The sequence below is a fragment of the Ailuropoda melanoleuca genome, chromosome 8, assembly GCF_002007445.2.
Source record: "Ailuropoda melanoleuca isolate Jingjing chromosome 8, ASM200744v2, whole genome shotgun sequence".
Classification (NCBI taxonomy): Eukaryota; Metazoa; Chordata; class Mammalia; order Carnivora; family Ursidae; genus Ailuropoda; species Ailuropoda melanoleuca.
The window spans coordinates 78,769,335-78,784,637 of NC_048225.1; the positions used below are offsets into that span (position 1 = coordinate 78,769,335).

General features: G+C 46.0%; 1 long non-coding RNA gene across 1 annotated transcript in view; it reads left to right on the top strand.

The window, feature by feature from the left end:
* Window positions 1–14,946: 14,946 nt before the first annotated feature.
* The window catches only part of LOC117803413, a 39,020-nt gene continuing 38,663 nt past the window's right edge, over window positions 14,947–15,303 (top strand). Inside the window, exon 1 of the long non-coding RNA XR_004627258.1 lies at window positions 14,947–15,154. This is a non-coding gene — a long non-coding RNA (uncharacterized LOC117803413). The remainder of the gene's footprint in view (window positions 15,155–15,303) is intronic.

Sequence of the window (15,303 nt, forward strand, 5' to 3'; positions counted from 1 at the left end):
CCACCCAGGCACCCAGGGAATAATTATTTGATGCCAATTTCACAAAGATATAATATCTTATACATGTAAGATATTATATATACATACATTATGTATGGCTTATAAATGACCCAGTTCTTATGGAACTACCCTGGATTTCCTGACTTGTCCCCTTTGTTTGGACTTTGAGTCTTTGTCTGAGGGATCCCCCTGCCTGGACTGCCCTTACCTTCTGTTGGCATGGCAAACATTTTATCCTTTAAGGTCCAGCTCAATTGTTATTGCCTCTGAGATATATTTCCTTAATCCTTCAGCTTAAATGGTCCACTCCTTTCTTTGTGCTATCATATGTCCTCAGACATACCTCAAGGATAGCCGGTCACTCTTTACTTGAAATTATTTATTTATAAGTCTACCTCCGTTCTTGAGGACAGGGATTGTGATCCATCCATTTGGTGTTCCTGAGCCCAGCATGGTACTTGGCACATAATAAAGCTCAATAAATATTGGTTAGGTAAGCCCTGTCTTCTGGGTCGATGACACTCTAGAAAGTGTTCTAGCAGGTGCTTCAGTCATAAGTAGTTAGGACAACTGGGTCTCCTGCTCCCTGGGTCATGTAGAAAGACATGACAATGGATGTCATGAATACATATACCCTTTGATACCTGAAGCGCTTCTTCCAATATTACGAGTAAGATACCAGCTTTTGGGGTACGGTGCCTGTAGGCATTCATATAAACTTGAGGCTGTAAGAGAAAACCCGATTTTTTTTTCCAAATGATTTCCAGTTTCCTTTACTATTGCTTTTGAGAAATAAAATACTTATTGAAGTATAATTATTATCCTGTGCTGATTTCAAATTACCTTTTTATGCTGTTACCTCTTCCCATCTCTGTGATTTTATGCTCTGACAATACATTTGTCAGTCAATAAGTGTTTATTGAGAGCCCTGCAGGGTATCTAGCATTTTTGACACACATCATACTTTCCTTAAGTATTCTCCTGGTGTTATAACTTTAGCTTCTAATATAGTCTAAATGAGAAAAATATTTCACTTGAAGGTGTTTGGAAGTTCATAATCTTGAGATTGGTGCTTCTGATGGGGAAAGAGAGTCATAATTTATTGGCCTACTATGTGGCAGGAATTATGCTCCACAGTCTATGCACATTATCTTATTTGATGCTCCCACCTGTCCCATGTGTAGGTGGTCTGATACCGCACTTTATGGCTAAGGAACCAGAGCCAGAGAGGGCAGGCAGCTGTAATTGGCAGAGGGTCAATCCAGGGCTTGAATTCAGGCCTGTCTGAGCTCAAGCCCACACTGCTTCCTATGCATTATTTTATTTCATTAAATCATCCTAAAGGAAAACATTTGGAATGATTACAATTGTAAATTTCTCAAGACTGAGACTGTGCATAAAAGTGAAATGTGCCTTTTGATAATTTTGTTATGTCTTTCTGTCTCTTTTTTTCCCTGCACATGAACAATAGGGCTCGAACTGGGGTTCCTCCCGAAGCAGCTGGGAATAATATGATGATTTCTCACCCTCCCTCCTTCTGTCAGTTCCAAAGAACACTTCGCAAGACTTAACCCCAAACTCAAGAGTTGCACAGTCATGTTCATGATTCCAACCACATAGTCATTCTTTTCGTTTGTGCTTTTTATATGATTTTCATGTATCTTTCTGTTCTCTCTCTCTCTCTCTCTGTAAAACATCCTGGAGCAAAGTAAAACAAAAAACCAAAAATCTACACTGTGTAATTTACAAGGTATTTCAAAGTCATTCATTCTTTTGTTCATTCAATCAATTGAACAATTTGCTTACCAATCAATTTTGAGCTCTTTGATGTGTCCAAAGTGTGTCTGAAAAATCCCCATCCTTGAGGACTCTTAGGTGAGCATCCAACAGCTGACTATAAGATCATGAATTTATTCCATATTAGTCCTGTGAACAAAGTCTAAAGGATTTCAAAAGAATATGAAATGAATTTTATTGGGGGAAAGATGAGAAAAGGGAGAACAAGGAAACCAACAGAATAGGGGAGTCATGTGAGCTGGGTATTCAGCCATTCGTTCCATAAACATGTGCTTGACCATCTCCTATGTGTCAGGCACTACTTGAGGCACTAAAAATGCAAAGGTGGTTATTCTCAAGGAGCTCACAGGCTAGAAGGGGGAAAAAGACATGAAAGCAGCTGAGAGTTAGGTACCAAGACAGATGTACAAATTATAGTGTGACTGCAGAGGGAGGGCAAATTCTCTCTGGCCTGGGTGTTAAGGGAGGAATAAGCAAGAATTCCTAGAGGAGTGGGGATTTAGCTGAATCTTGATATAAAGCATTGATGTTTTGAAAGCTATGAAGGTGTTTGGGGGGCAGAGTGAGCAAAAAAACATGAAACAGCAAGGCACATTAAGGAACTTTAAGCAGACAAGGGTTGGAGAGAGGAGTGGGGGCAGGGCAGGTGGGCAATGGTAGAGGATGAGTCCAGGTTGACGGGTAAGGGTTGATGGAACAAAAATGGCCTTGAACGCCAAGCTAAGGAGTTTTTATCCTATAGATCTTGGAGAGCCATGGAAAGATTTTTAAACAAGGGGTGACATTTGAGTGTGTTTTCATCTAAGTTATCAATGAACGTAAATGTTTAAAAGTGAAAATTTAGTATTATTTTTCATATATGTTAGTGGAAAATTTTTTTTAAGCATTTACAATTACATAATAAATTGAAAAGAAAAAGTCAAATTGCAAATAATGAATATAGTTTTTAATATTTTTTTGAAGATTTTATTTATTCATTTATTTTAGAGAGAGAGAGTGCATGAGTGAGGAGAGAAGCAGAGGGAGAGGGGGAGAGAGAATCTCAAGGAGACTCCACTCTGAGGGTGGAGCCCAACATGGGGCTTGATCTCACGACCCTAAGATCATGAACCGAGCCAAAATAAAAAATCAGATACTTAACCGACTGAGCCATTCAGGTACCCCTGAATGTAATTTTTAATTAAAATTTTTATTTTGAGATAATTGTAGATTCACATGCAATTATAAAAAATAATATAGAGACATCCCACATACATTTTACCCAGTTTCCTCCAATGGTACTATCTTATAGGACTGGTATAATTTCACAACCAGGGTATTAACATTGATACAGTTAATATAAAGAATATTTCCATCACCACAAGAATCCCTCATGTTGACCTTTAATAACCATACACTTCTCCCCCACTCACTCCTTAATCCCTGGAAATTTATTATTTTTTTCCTTTTTTGGAGGGTGCTTTGGATGTCAAGTCTAAGATTTCTTTGCCTAGCACTAGATCCAATTAAAAAAATGGGCAGACAGGGCGCCTGGGTGGCACAGTGGTTAAGCGTCTGCCTTCGGCTCAGGGCGTGATCCCGGCGTTATGGGATTGAGCCCCACATCAGGCTCCTCTGCTATGAGCCTGCTTCTTCCTCTCCCACTCCCCCTGCTTGTGTTTCCTCTCTCGCTGGCTGTCTCTATCTCTGTCAAATAAATACATAAAATCTTTAAAAAAAAAATGGGCAGAGAACCTAAATAGACATTTTTCCAAAGAAAACATCGAGATGGCCAACAGACACATGAAAAAATGCTCAACATCACTAATCCTCAGGGAAATGCAAATCAAAACTGCAAAGAGATTATCACTTCACTTCAGTCACGATGGATAATGTCAAAAAGATAAGAAGTAACAAGTGTTGGCAAGGAGAAAAAGGAACGCTTGTGCCCTGTTGGTGGGAATGCAAATTGGTGCAACCACTGTGGAAAACAGTACGGAAATGCCTCAAAACATTAAAAATAGAAATCCCATATGATCCAGTAATTCCACTACTAGGTATTTACCCAAAGAAAACAAAAACACTAATTCAAAGAGATACATGCACCCCTATGTTTACTGCAGCATTATTTACAACAGCCAAACTATGGGAGCAACCCAAGTGTCCATCGATAGGTGAATGAATAAAGAAAATGTGGTATGTATATTCAGTGGAATATTACTCAGCCATAAAAAGAATGAGATCTTGCCATTGCAACAACATGGTTGGACCTAGAGGGTGTGAATCAAGTGAAGTAAGTCAGATGGAGAAAGATGAATGGATCATCTACGTTTAGTGTGGTTATTTATAGGGTTGAAGTCTTTTTTGTTTTTTCATTCTTCTCTCTGATTTTTTGTTTTTCTGTTTCCTTTTTCCTGCCTTGTTGTGGGTTATGTGAATGTATTTTAGAATCCCATTTTGATTTTATCTTGTTGTTGACATCTTCTCTTTTTATGTATTTTTATATTTTTATTTATTTTATGCAGGTTTGTGATTGCTCACTGCAGCCCCTTATCATGGCTGTGCCTTAATGTCTTTGTCGGGTAGCTCTACCAGCTCTTTCATCTGAATGTTGGTGCTATTGTTTGTCTTTTTTCATTCAGTTTGAGCTCTTCCTGGTTGTTGATATGATAAATGATTTTCAAATGAAACTTGAACATTTCCCCATTATGTTCTGAGATTCTAGATTTTATTTAAACCCGTTTTTGCTGGGTTTTTTGGGAGTCTTCACATCGTGACTGTAAGGTGGAGGTAGAAGTCTAGGTTCCCCACTTGTCCTTTGTTGACAGTTGACCTCTGAGGGGCCTGCTACTTGTTACTACTAGGTGGAGGTGGGAGCTCCAGCCCCTACACACTCTGCAGTAAGGGTGGCTTCGTTACTACTGGGTGCTGGTGAAAGTCCTGATTCTCCACTAGGCCTCTGTCCAGAGGGGAAGGAGAGGGGCTGCTTGTTTCTTTTGTTGGGGGCAGAAGTCCAGGCTCTCAGCGTGGTCTCTATGGACACCATGGGTGGGGGGAGCTCATTACTGGCCACTGAGGATGAGAGTCCAGGCACCATACTCAACTTTCTCTGACACCATCTGCTGTGTTGGGGGCACCTCATTATGGTCTTGTGAAGGGAAAGTCTAGGCTCCCACTTAGACTTTTCTGGCATGGATAGGGTTGCTGATATTTTTTTGTGGCGTTTGGCTGGGGTAGAGTGGTGATAGTCTAACAAGTTTCCAGCCTGCTAGGCTGCTCCTTTCCTAGTCCTTTGGTGAGAGAGAGGTGGCTTTTGCTGGCGCTTGTTTTGTCTGCCCGTTGGTGCTTCTGAGTTGCTGGGTTGTTTAGCTCCAAGTCTGGAGTATATGAGGCAAAAAGAAAATCCAAGGCTCCGACCACTGTCATTCCTTGGGTTCTGACGTCTCTAGCCAGTCTGCCTTCTCTTTGCCTTTCAGAATCTTCTGATCTTTATCTTACGTATAATAATCAGGGTTTTAGCTGTACATAAAGGAAGGAATGGGCATGTCAAACTATGTCTACTCTAGGTTCCCTGATGAAATATCAAATGTAAATATTTTCAATAAAGTTGAATTTTAATTGGAATGTTTGAACTGTAATTAAATATATAAAAGTATTTTTACCAAAAGAAAACAATGTATAGCTTTAACATTCAATACTTTTTTAGTCACCAGTAAAAATATTGGTTTCACGCTTCACTCACACACACAAATTTAAAGGGTAATATGATTTGTTTAATATTGCAAAAAGCTCCTCAGCTGCTACCTGCATCTGTTGCCAATACTGTGATCATTTGTGAATTCTTCTGGAACCTTAAATTAGAATACAAAGAGGAGGAAGATAAGAGACACCTGGCACTTACTAGGAAACAATCATTGGGTATGCAAGAAGTATTGCATTTACACCAAGAGGAAGGATCTGACAGGTTAATTTGTCTCTTCTCTTATACCTAAATGCCTCTGTTCCTCAAATTCTCCCCGTGGCTCAATGTCTGCAGGATGAAACCCACAAACCTTCATGGCATTTAGATGCAGCTGCCTTTTGTTTGGAGGACAGGGGCAGGAGATGTGAGCTATTTCCCTGGGGCTGAAGGGATGCTAGAAAGAAGAAGAGGGGTTTGGGATTGTGGGTGGCTCCAGGCCTGTTCTGAGCGCTAGATCCCAGTGCCAGAGCCATTCACACGATCTTCCTAAGCGTGTGCGTGTGTGTGTGTGTGTGTGTGTGCTATAAGGTGTGGGAGCCCCCTTAACACATAGGTCCAGGCCAGGGGCCTCCTTGCTTGGAACCTAAGGGCAGTATTGTCTTCCACTGGGCAAGTTCGGGGAAGCCTTTTCAGCTCTGTGTCCCTCTCAGGGCCTCTGTCTCATCTGTTTCCTTATAATCTAGTGTAAAACTATTAACAATGTAAATGAGGCAAAACTAAACATTTCCACATTCAATTGAGAATTCATACGAGGTAAACACAGATCAGGCGATGGTGAGCACTCTGTCATTGACGGCACCACTTTAAAGGCACCACGTGCTTCTGCGGAGACACTGTGGGCAGAAAGGGATATTTCTCTGTCAGAATTATGGGGGGAAAGAGCTGATTTTTTTTATGGTCAATTTCATTTTTTCTAACAAGAGTCAAATGCTTGATATGATAATTAAAAATACATCAAGTCATCCAGAACAGTAGCAGTTGTGTGTTTGGTTAGATGGCAGGATAATTGCCAACCCTTATCTTCAATTTTCAGACTTAAATCTCTTTCCCATTTAGTTTTAATTGGCTCTAGGCTTCCATCCATCCTTAACTTTGGGCTCGCTTGTTGCAGTTGTTTTATCTGAGCAAAGTTGCTCTGCAATGAATACAATAAATCTATGTACCTGATTCATCTTTGTTTTTACAGTTGATATTTAAGATTATAGAACCGGACTCTTCAAAATGTGAAATAGAGATGTAAACATCTCCATTTCAGAATTACTCTGTAGATGTCTGTGAAAAGGCATTAGCTGTTAGGCATCAGCTTATTGGATCACATCTTTAAAAACTCTCCATAAAGAAAATAACAATTTGTATTTTTATTTTCCCTGCTCCTTAACTCCCGTTGATTTTTTTTTTAACAACTCTCATAGCAACAATTTTTGAAAACGTATGTCTTTTCGTAACGATTTCTCCTCTTTCCCAAACTGCCAATTAAACAGTGACAGTGACCCAGTTTGAGGCGACTTGAGCCCCTCGGCCTGCACTGTGGATACAGATCTCGGTCCTGTTCTCAGGCTACTTGAGATGGTTAAAACCTTTTGGGGGGGGGGAAATATCTTATTAAAGTTATAAACCCTAGCTACAGAAGAAGGCACATGGCTGCATACGGTTTTAGGGGCCTCACGGCCCTTCTGCAGTTGTGCCTAGCTTCCTAAGGGTCTCCCAGCACCCAGGTTAAGCCCCTTGGCTTATGCCACTTGGCGACAAAGGTGTCTGCAGCGGTTGTAATGTGGTAACTTCAAGACATTACTTACATTATTTGTAAGAGCCAGTGTGCTGGTGCTGTTGGGGGTAGGCAGTGGAGTTCCAAGGTGGCAGTCTACTGACTTAGCCATGAATGGAACTGGAGGCTCAGGCCTCCAGGATGGTAGGCAGAGAATGCTAAAAATTAGGAAGTGAGCTTATAAGGGGAAATAGAAGACATCTCCTTTGCTTGCTAATGAATTGGAATTAAAGTTATAATTTTCCTGGTGAAACAAAGAAAAAGGATTACCACTAGCGCAAGCGTTTGCAAAAACTGGCATTTCTAAAGGAGCCAACAGGTTTCAGGTCTGTGGCACCCAGATGGGCTCTGGATGTGTCAAGCCGAGGAGGGAGCCACCCTGCTCTGAGGGAGAAGTGGGAAGAGTTCCTGGAGGAGAGAGGGCAAGAGAGGCCTTAGTGGTGCCCATGAAAGCATGGCCAGTGAGAAATCCCTAGAGAATGTTCCAAAAACAGGCCATCTAGTATCAGATGGGAGGTTGCTTGCTGAGCGGTGAGCAAATGTAACCCATCCCTCGTGACCCACAAACCATCAATAAAGGTTCTGCTAATGTGCAATGCTTATAAAAATAATTGCTTTTAGGCAAGAGGATAGGGTTGGGTGAAGAAGGTGCAGAATTATGGAGAATGGAGAATGAGAATTCAGTGGTGGCAGGAAATTGGAGCCAGAGGTGAGCAAGGAGAATAGAGATTCCCTTGCAATTTGCAGAGACCTCAAGGCAGGCATTAGATTTCCCCTAGGATATAAAATGGGGGTTTGATTCAGACAGATGTATATTTTAAGGAGCGCGGTGACCCTGCTGACCTCTGAGCCAAAGTCATTCCTCTAAAGTGTTTCCTTTTGTGGAGCACTTTTGTATTCATTGGCATTGTTTGTGCTCTTTGGGTCTGGGAAGGGAGGGGTGGGGGTGGGGGACACAGGCATTTGCAGGGCTGGCAGGTGTGGGCTTCTCTCTGCCTTGTGAGACTGGCAAGTGCCCGAGGACAGACAGAGTCACTGGGGGATGCAAGAGCTGTTTTAGTAAACCTGGTGGGTGGGGATGGTGACTGCAACCCCTCGAGTCAAAGCAAGATTTTGGCGGGGCCCGATAATTTGAGAAGCATTTGCAAAGCTTCATGGCAACGTTCCCCGTGCAGTCATATCGGAGTTTCCTGGTGGACAGTCCTGAGGGCCAGAGGCGTCACTCTACTCTTTCCTGGGAGACAGGTCCCCCAAGAACAGGCTGATCTGAGCTGCCTTGGTCTATTGTGGTGAGGTAGGTGTAGGGGGCGGGGCGGGCTGTGGTCCCTCCTTTCTCTTCTGCATTGCTGGCTGACACAGCCAGGCCTTGGGAAACATTTATGTGCCCACTTGCGCTGCATCACATGAAAAAGGAACGAGTATACCCATTTCCCTTGCTTATCCGTGTGCCTCCTACATGTCTTGCCTCTGTGCCAGGATTCCTTCCGGAGGAAATCTTCAGTTCTCCCTGAACGGACTCATGGGAAGGTTGGGTAGGGGGCAGAGGGCGGGGGGAAGGGGGAACGAGGGAGTAGAAGGGAACGGGGAGAAAAGGAGGTAGAAGGGAAGAAGGGAGAGGAGGGGAGGGAGGGGGAGGAAAAGGGGAAGGAGGGGACGGGAGGCAGCGGGGAAGAGGAAGGAAGGGGGCAGGCTGCAGAGAGCAGAGCCATAAAAGGTGGAGTCCGGGATGGAGGGCCTGGAGGTCAGGTTGACTGGCTGGCTTGTTCATAAGGTCACACAGACCTGCATTCCCAGCGCTTTTTCTCCAAGAATTTTATGTAATACGGTCTCTGGAAATATGTGACGTGTCCCTTTAGGGCAGATAAGGACAGGGCTTTGGGCGGTGACTGAAAGAGTATCAGGGAGGCTTGCAGGGCTGGAGGGGGCATGGAAGCGTGGGACAGGGCGAAGAGGGGCCTGCGTGATGACTCAGCACTGACCCCACTCACATGCGGTGAGTCACGCCGCAAGTACTTGCTGGGGGCCTGTAATACACCGGTATTCAGAGACGAAAATGCGCGGCCCCGCTGTAATGCAGCTTACGGGGGTTTCTGTTCAGCTGCTGGGTTCCAAGTTCTAACGGTGGCTTAGCCCCGCGTGGCTTGGCCTGTGTCACCTCTTCACCTCATCCCCTCCTACGTTACCCTGCGCTCCCTCCGCCCGCCCAGCCACACTGGCCTCTTTGCTGTTCTCGAAACACATCAGGCACGCTCCCATCTTAGGACCTTAGTGCCAGCTGGTCCCTCTGCTAAGAATGTTCTCTCTCACGTCTTTCCATTTGTACTCAGATGTCACCTAGTTCTGATCACCACATTAAATGTGCAATGGCTACTCTTCCTAATACCCCTGATCTCCCTTGTCTTTTGCCATATTTTCTTTCTAAAGCACCTTTCTCTTCCCACCATACAGTATAATTGACTTGCTGGCTGTGCTTTTATTATGTATTATCTGTTTTCACCGGCTAGAATATCAGCTCCCTGAGGGCAGGAACCACTGATGCATCCCAGGCCCCTAGACTGCAGCCGTGGCAGGTGTGACTAGACGGATGTCATCCCGCCCCTCCCCCTTCCGACGCTGAGCCTCTCAGGGGGCCCATGGGCTGTGCTTTCCTTCCCCTCTTCACCCTTGGCATTGTATTGCGGGGAAATGCCAGGCCCTCCAAGCCAGCTTGGCCACAGGAGGACCCTGCTTCCTGTGGTGCCTGCACGAAGAGCCACAGAGCCAAGTAGGAGTGGGGACATATTGCTGTTCTGCTCATTGTTTCCAGGAGCCTAATTATTGCAGCTTTGAGATAATTTAGCCAAGGGAGTTCTTGAAAGAAGGGTTTGCATTGGTCAGAGATCCAATTCTGGTTTTCCAAATAGGATCTAAATTTCGTCCATCTGTCTAGTTCTATTCTCTTTCAAGACACTTTCCAGCCATCACTGGTCACTAGCGTTACTACCCAGCTGCCGTGGTCGGAGACATGGTCTCAAGACTCCTGTTCTCCCAGGTGTTTCTGAAAATCACCAAAGAGTGCTCCCGGGTCCCTAAAGTCGTCTCGGTTTCTTGCAGCTCCACCTGACTCAGACTTGCTCCGCTGATCACCTTGGCCTTGTTTTAACGACTTCTCTAGAGCTCCCTGTGGTCTAGCCCTTCCAACAAGAACACAGCCTGCACTGTGTCTCCCAAAACAGCTAATTCAGGGCGATAGGGATTAGACAATTTTTCCCAAGGACCTGATGCTACCACAAGAAAATTATAACCCATAAAAGGGAAGCTTAAAACTCCATATCAAACACCAGTGCTTCTAGAATCCACTGGCCATGCTTCTTCACGGTCAATTATCCTTAGTTGGCCACCTCTCTCCTTAGATCCAACCTGCTGCATTGTTCCAGGACTCCCTTCTCTCCTCTGCAAAGGCTTTCCCTCCTCCGTGCCCTTCTTTCCCTGAATTCAAGCCCTAAAGCACAACTCTGATGTCAGCTAAACAGCCCCCCTGGCCTCTTGTCTGTCACTCATAGAAGTCAAGTTTATACCCAGCATGGGGCTTTGGTACTCGGCGTCTCCCCTGCCTGGCCTGCTCTTCCTGTAGAAATCCACGTGCCAAACTCCTTCATGTCATTTAGGTCTTCGCTCAAACAACACCTCCATGGAGAAGCAACCCTGAGCTCTCAGTCTAAACGAGAGCTTACTCTCCCCACCAACACCTTGATATATTTTCTTCTTGGTCCTCATCGTTGGAAAGGATCTTGTTTGTAGCTGTTTCTCATCCCCCGCCCCAGTCAATGCTTGTTTCTATGTCCCCAACATGAAATAGGATGTAAGCTCCCCGAAAACTAGAACCTCATCTGTTCCGTTCACCCTTTTGGCTCCAGGACTTAGATTATCACCTGGAACCCAGCAGGTGTTCAGGGAATGGATGGGCAGACCCCAGCAAATGGGCCTCATTTGCCGTATTTTCTGATTTTTCAAGAAGAGTCAGAAATCCATATTTTAAGTGTCATCCTCGAATGTGGCAACAATGTAAAAAATTAAAAATACTGTGGTAGTCAAATAAATCGTTATCTGAGGGATTATTTGTCCTGCCAGCTTCCAGTCTGAGGTTACTGCCTCAACTCCTGCAGACACCATGTGGGGTTTCTCGGGGGCGCGGGCCTTTGAGGGAAAGAGGTGAGAGGAGAGGGACAGGTTCCTTTTCTCTGGGAAGGCGGTGGTAGCCAGAGAGCCCCTCAAAGAGTGGGAGCCCCTGCTCCTTTCCCTGACAGTGCCTCTGGGGAGCTGGCAAGGTTTTGGAGAGGATGGTACACCTAAGGGGGCAAGACCCCAGGCTCTGGGGCCATCAGGCTCTTAGTCTCCCGCTTCCACTCACAGCGAGGTTAGATTTCAAGGGGTCTTGGAGAGAGCTCAATGCCATAACCAGTGTGGGCTGCAGGGGTCTCTTGAATATTTGGGGCAGCAGAAGCATCCTGGGGCCCTTTGCACATTTCTGGGGGGTGTGGGGGCTGCGGTAATGATGGTTGGATTTCCCACCAGACTGGAGTCAGATTCGTTGAAAGTAAATAAAGCTATGTGACATTTTTTGTACAACCATGTTGACAGACTAATATCCTCCCCATTACTTGACATTTTGTCAAAGTGGGGGAGACAGCTGGGCAGGGTGTTGGGGAAGGATAACACCAGACCTCACACCAGCACCGGCCCCTCGTCCTAAGGTCCCCTTGGACTCTCTGGGGTCCCTCTGGCAGCATCCTCCCAGATGCGTCTCTTGGCTTTAGCCCCTGCCCAGCCAGAGTGGGGGTCCAGCTGGCTCCCACGCTGCGTTCCCTAGGAATCCGCAGCCACAGCAGTTGCCACATATGTTCTAGCAGCGGGGATGAGGTTAAGGCCTCCAAGGCCTCTTATGGTCCGGAGGAGGGACCATCTGGGCCACATTGACAGCACCCATGGCCGCGTCCTCCACACCACTGGCTTGGGAAGGGAAGTTCCCAGGCTCGGCTGGCTCAGTCCTTTTTAGGAAGAGAACAAAACCCTTCCTGACTCTTCATGCCCTAGACACCCTTCTCCTCCGCGGCCTTCCTCCTCCGTGCCCTCCCTAGAGAATGAGCTCGGGGAAGGAAGCGAGCTGGCTCGGGCAGGAGGACAGGATGAAACTTTGGTGCAGGGAATTTCCCGCCAAGTGGAGCATGCTGCTGGAGCGGGGCTTCTGCTGCCATGGAGGGGGCAGGGCTTCTCTCTGGCCGAGTCCAAAGGGGCAGGTGCCGCACCCCCCTCACACGCCCGCAGACATGGCGGCCCCCTGGATGGAGTTACAGCTTCAGGAGTTCCTTGGCCAGGGGATTGCTCTATGCTGGGAAGTTTCCTTCACAAGGGAGGTCAGTGCAACAGCACGGAATCAAGGTCTCAAGTCTGCTAAGGACTGGCAAAATATAAAACACATCATCTGCTGGGGCGACAGAGGGACAATATCCCCAGGCTGACTCATGCTTGTGCCTTTCTTTATAACTCAGCCCTCGCACACCGCCCCCTCATCTTGGGCAAGTGAAGCAAGTAAAGAGAGAGACAGAGACAGAGATGGAGAGACAGAAGAGAGGAGCCCAGAGGTCAGGTTTGGAAGTGGGTTGGCCAGGAAATGAGACTAGAAGGACCCTCTTCATGGAGGCAGCACCGTAATGGCCTTCGAGGTACACTGCATCCGCCACTGGCATTCAGACTGTCGGGGCATCTCTGGAGAATTTGTCAGTGATTCAGCCAGGGACTCAGGAACCTCCTAGAATACTCCTTGTCCTATAAAAGTGGGAACCAAGCACCACAGTTTTGACCTGGTAACAGGGTTTTATGCTTCTGAAGGATATGGTACGGGCCCAGCATCTGTCATGCAAATCTGTCCCAGCCCTGGCCCACCTGCCTTAGGGAGGCAGGGAATTAGCTGGAAGAACAAATGGAAGGAGTTCACATGAACTGCACAAGGCACCAGGCAGGAACATTTCTGCTTCAGGCGTCCTGAAAAACTTTGCAACCGCATGCGGGGAGGGGAAGCATTCTCTTCCATATCTGTCCATAGGTAACTGAGCGTCCGGGGGGATGTGGAGGATGTCACTGGACGTGCCTTTCAGGAGCCACGTGGTAGTTGATCCAAATGTCGGTAAAGCCCAGGCAAGACAGCTGCTGAGAAGTAGTTGCCTCAGAATAGTTGGCGGAACTTACCTGGGTGGGCATCTGGGATCCTACATCAACAGGATTACAAAAGCCACAAAAATAATTTCACCTTGCACTCACATGCCAGGACAGACTGCAGAAATGTTCACGTACGTGTTCTTATTTGCTCCTTAGAACCCCCACGGGCAGCAGCAAGTGTAGTAATCCCCCCAGTTCCAGGAGAGGTTGGACTAGCAACCTCAAGGCTGCTTCAGCTCTGTTACTCCAGGCCCCTTAGGAGATGTCCAGTGACCCACTGCGGCCTTATCCTCTAGGTAGATACACTATAGAAGCTATGAAGTCAAGACATGTGCATTGGCTGGGGGCCTCGTCTCTGCTCGGCGCTCTGCACTGGAAAAAGCACAGTAAGCATGGAGAGAAAGTATTACCTTCATTACTGGTAGAGCCTAAGTTGGACAACACAGCTTATAGTGAGAAACAAATTGAGCACAAAATTGCTCAGACTTGCCTACCTTGTTAGAGACACAGCTGGGCGTTTCCCCAGGTCAGACTAAGTGTGGGAAAAGGCAGGAGGAACTAGAAGATGAGGAAGGGGCTGGGCAGCTCTGTCTGGTTCCTCCATTAACTCACCAACTAGGTGAGTGGGGAGTCGAGAGGGCCAGGAGTGTCACACTGATGGATGTCCCTCCAGGTGGAAGAAACATCAAGGGGTGGGGAAAAATGTTCCTGTGCTGGATTGACCTACATTATCCACTGGGGCCAGGCCCTCTGTACTGGCAAGAGTTGCTTCGTTTTCTGCCTGTGGAGGGTGGATTGGTGTCCTAGTCAGGATTCTTTAGGGAAGCAACAGAATCAGTATTTGTGTGTGTGTGTGTGTGTGTCTACAGGAAGAAGGAGACAGCTATCAGTGTAAGTAAATTCAGTGGACAAAATTAAATTATAAAGATTTATATCAGGATATTAATTCTTGGACCAATTAGTACTTCATAACCATGTAGGATCTGAAGACCATTGCCTGAGCCATGATGTTTCTTAAATATATTTATATTTTTTATATTGTAAATAGAAAAAAAAAATGACGTGCTTCTTCATTCAAAAAGTAGCAAACAAGTATCTGCTGCCTGCTGGGTCCTTTATTGTGAGGGGTACAAAAGGGAGTGACATGTGGTGTTTGTTTTCTGGGAGCCCAAGGTTAAGTGGAGGGTGGCAAAGCATAATACGACGAGTACAATGAAGAAGATGTAAGCCAGGTGCCATTGTGGTCCCAGGTAGGATTCATTCCGACTTGAGGTCTGAAGAGGGCTCTTAGGAAAAGGAGCCATTTAAATTGCACCTTGAAGAATGAATAAAACACTGACAAGTAGAGATGAAGGAAAGGAATCTTCCTGTTTTGTATTTGAAGATTGTTGGTAAGTCTAGTGTTCTGGATGGGAGTGTTGGGGCGGGGGAGGTGGGAGGTGTCTATAGGGGTTTGCTGGGGCCTGGAGGCAGGAAGAAAAAGCAAAAGAGAGAGCTCAGTCTGGGACGATAGGTTGTATTAGGCAAGGCACTGAATGCCTGCCAGAGAGTTAAGACTCCCTAGCAGGTAGTGGGGCCTGTAGCCTATTTTTAATGAACAGAGGGAGAAAACATGGATTTTTGAAAGATCTTTCTGACAACACATGGAAAATGGATTGGAAGGCTGTTTGAACCTGGTGAGTGAGTCTTGGGGAGAGCGGAAGTGTTGCCGAAGTAGTGGGAACGGATGCAAGGGGGCTCCCCTGGGGGAAGCTTGAGGGCAGGGCCTGGTACCAGATGGAAGAGGCAGCTGTGGTTGGCGTGGGAGGAAGCCAGTCACGGGTTT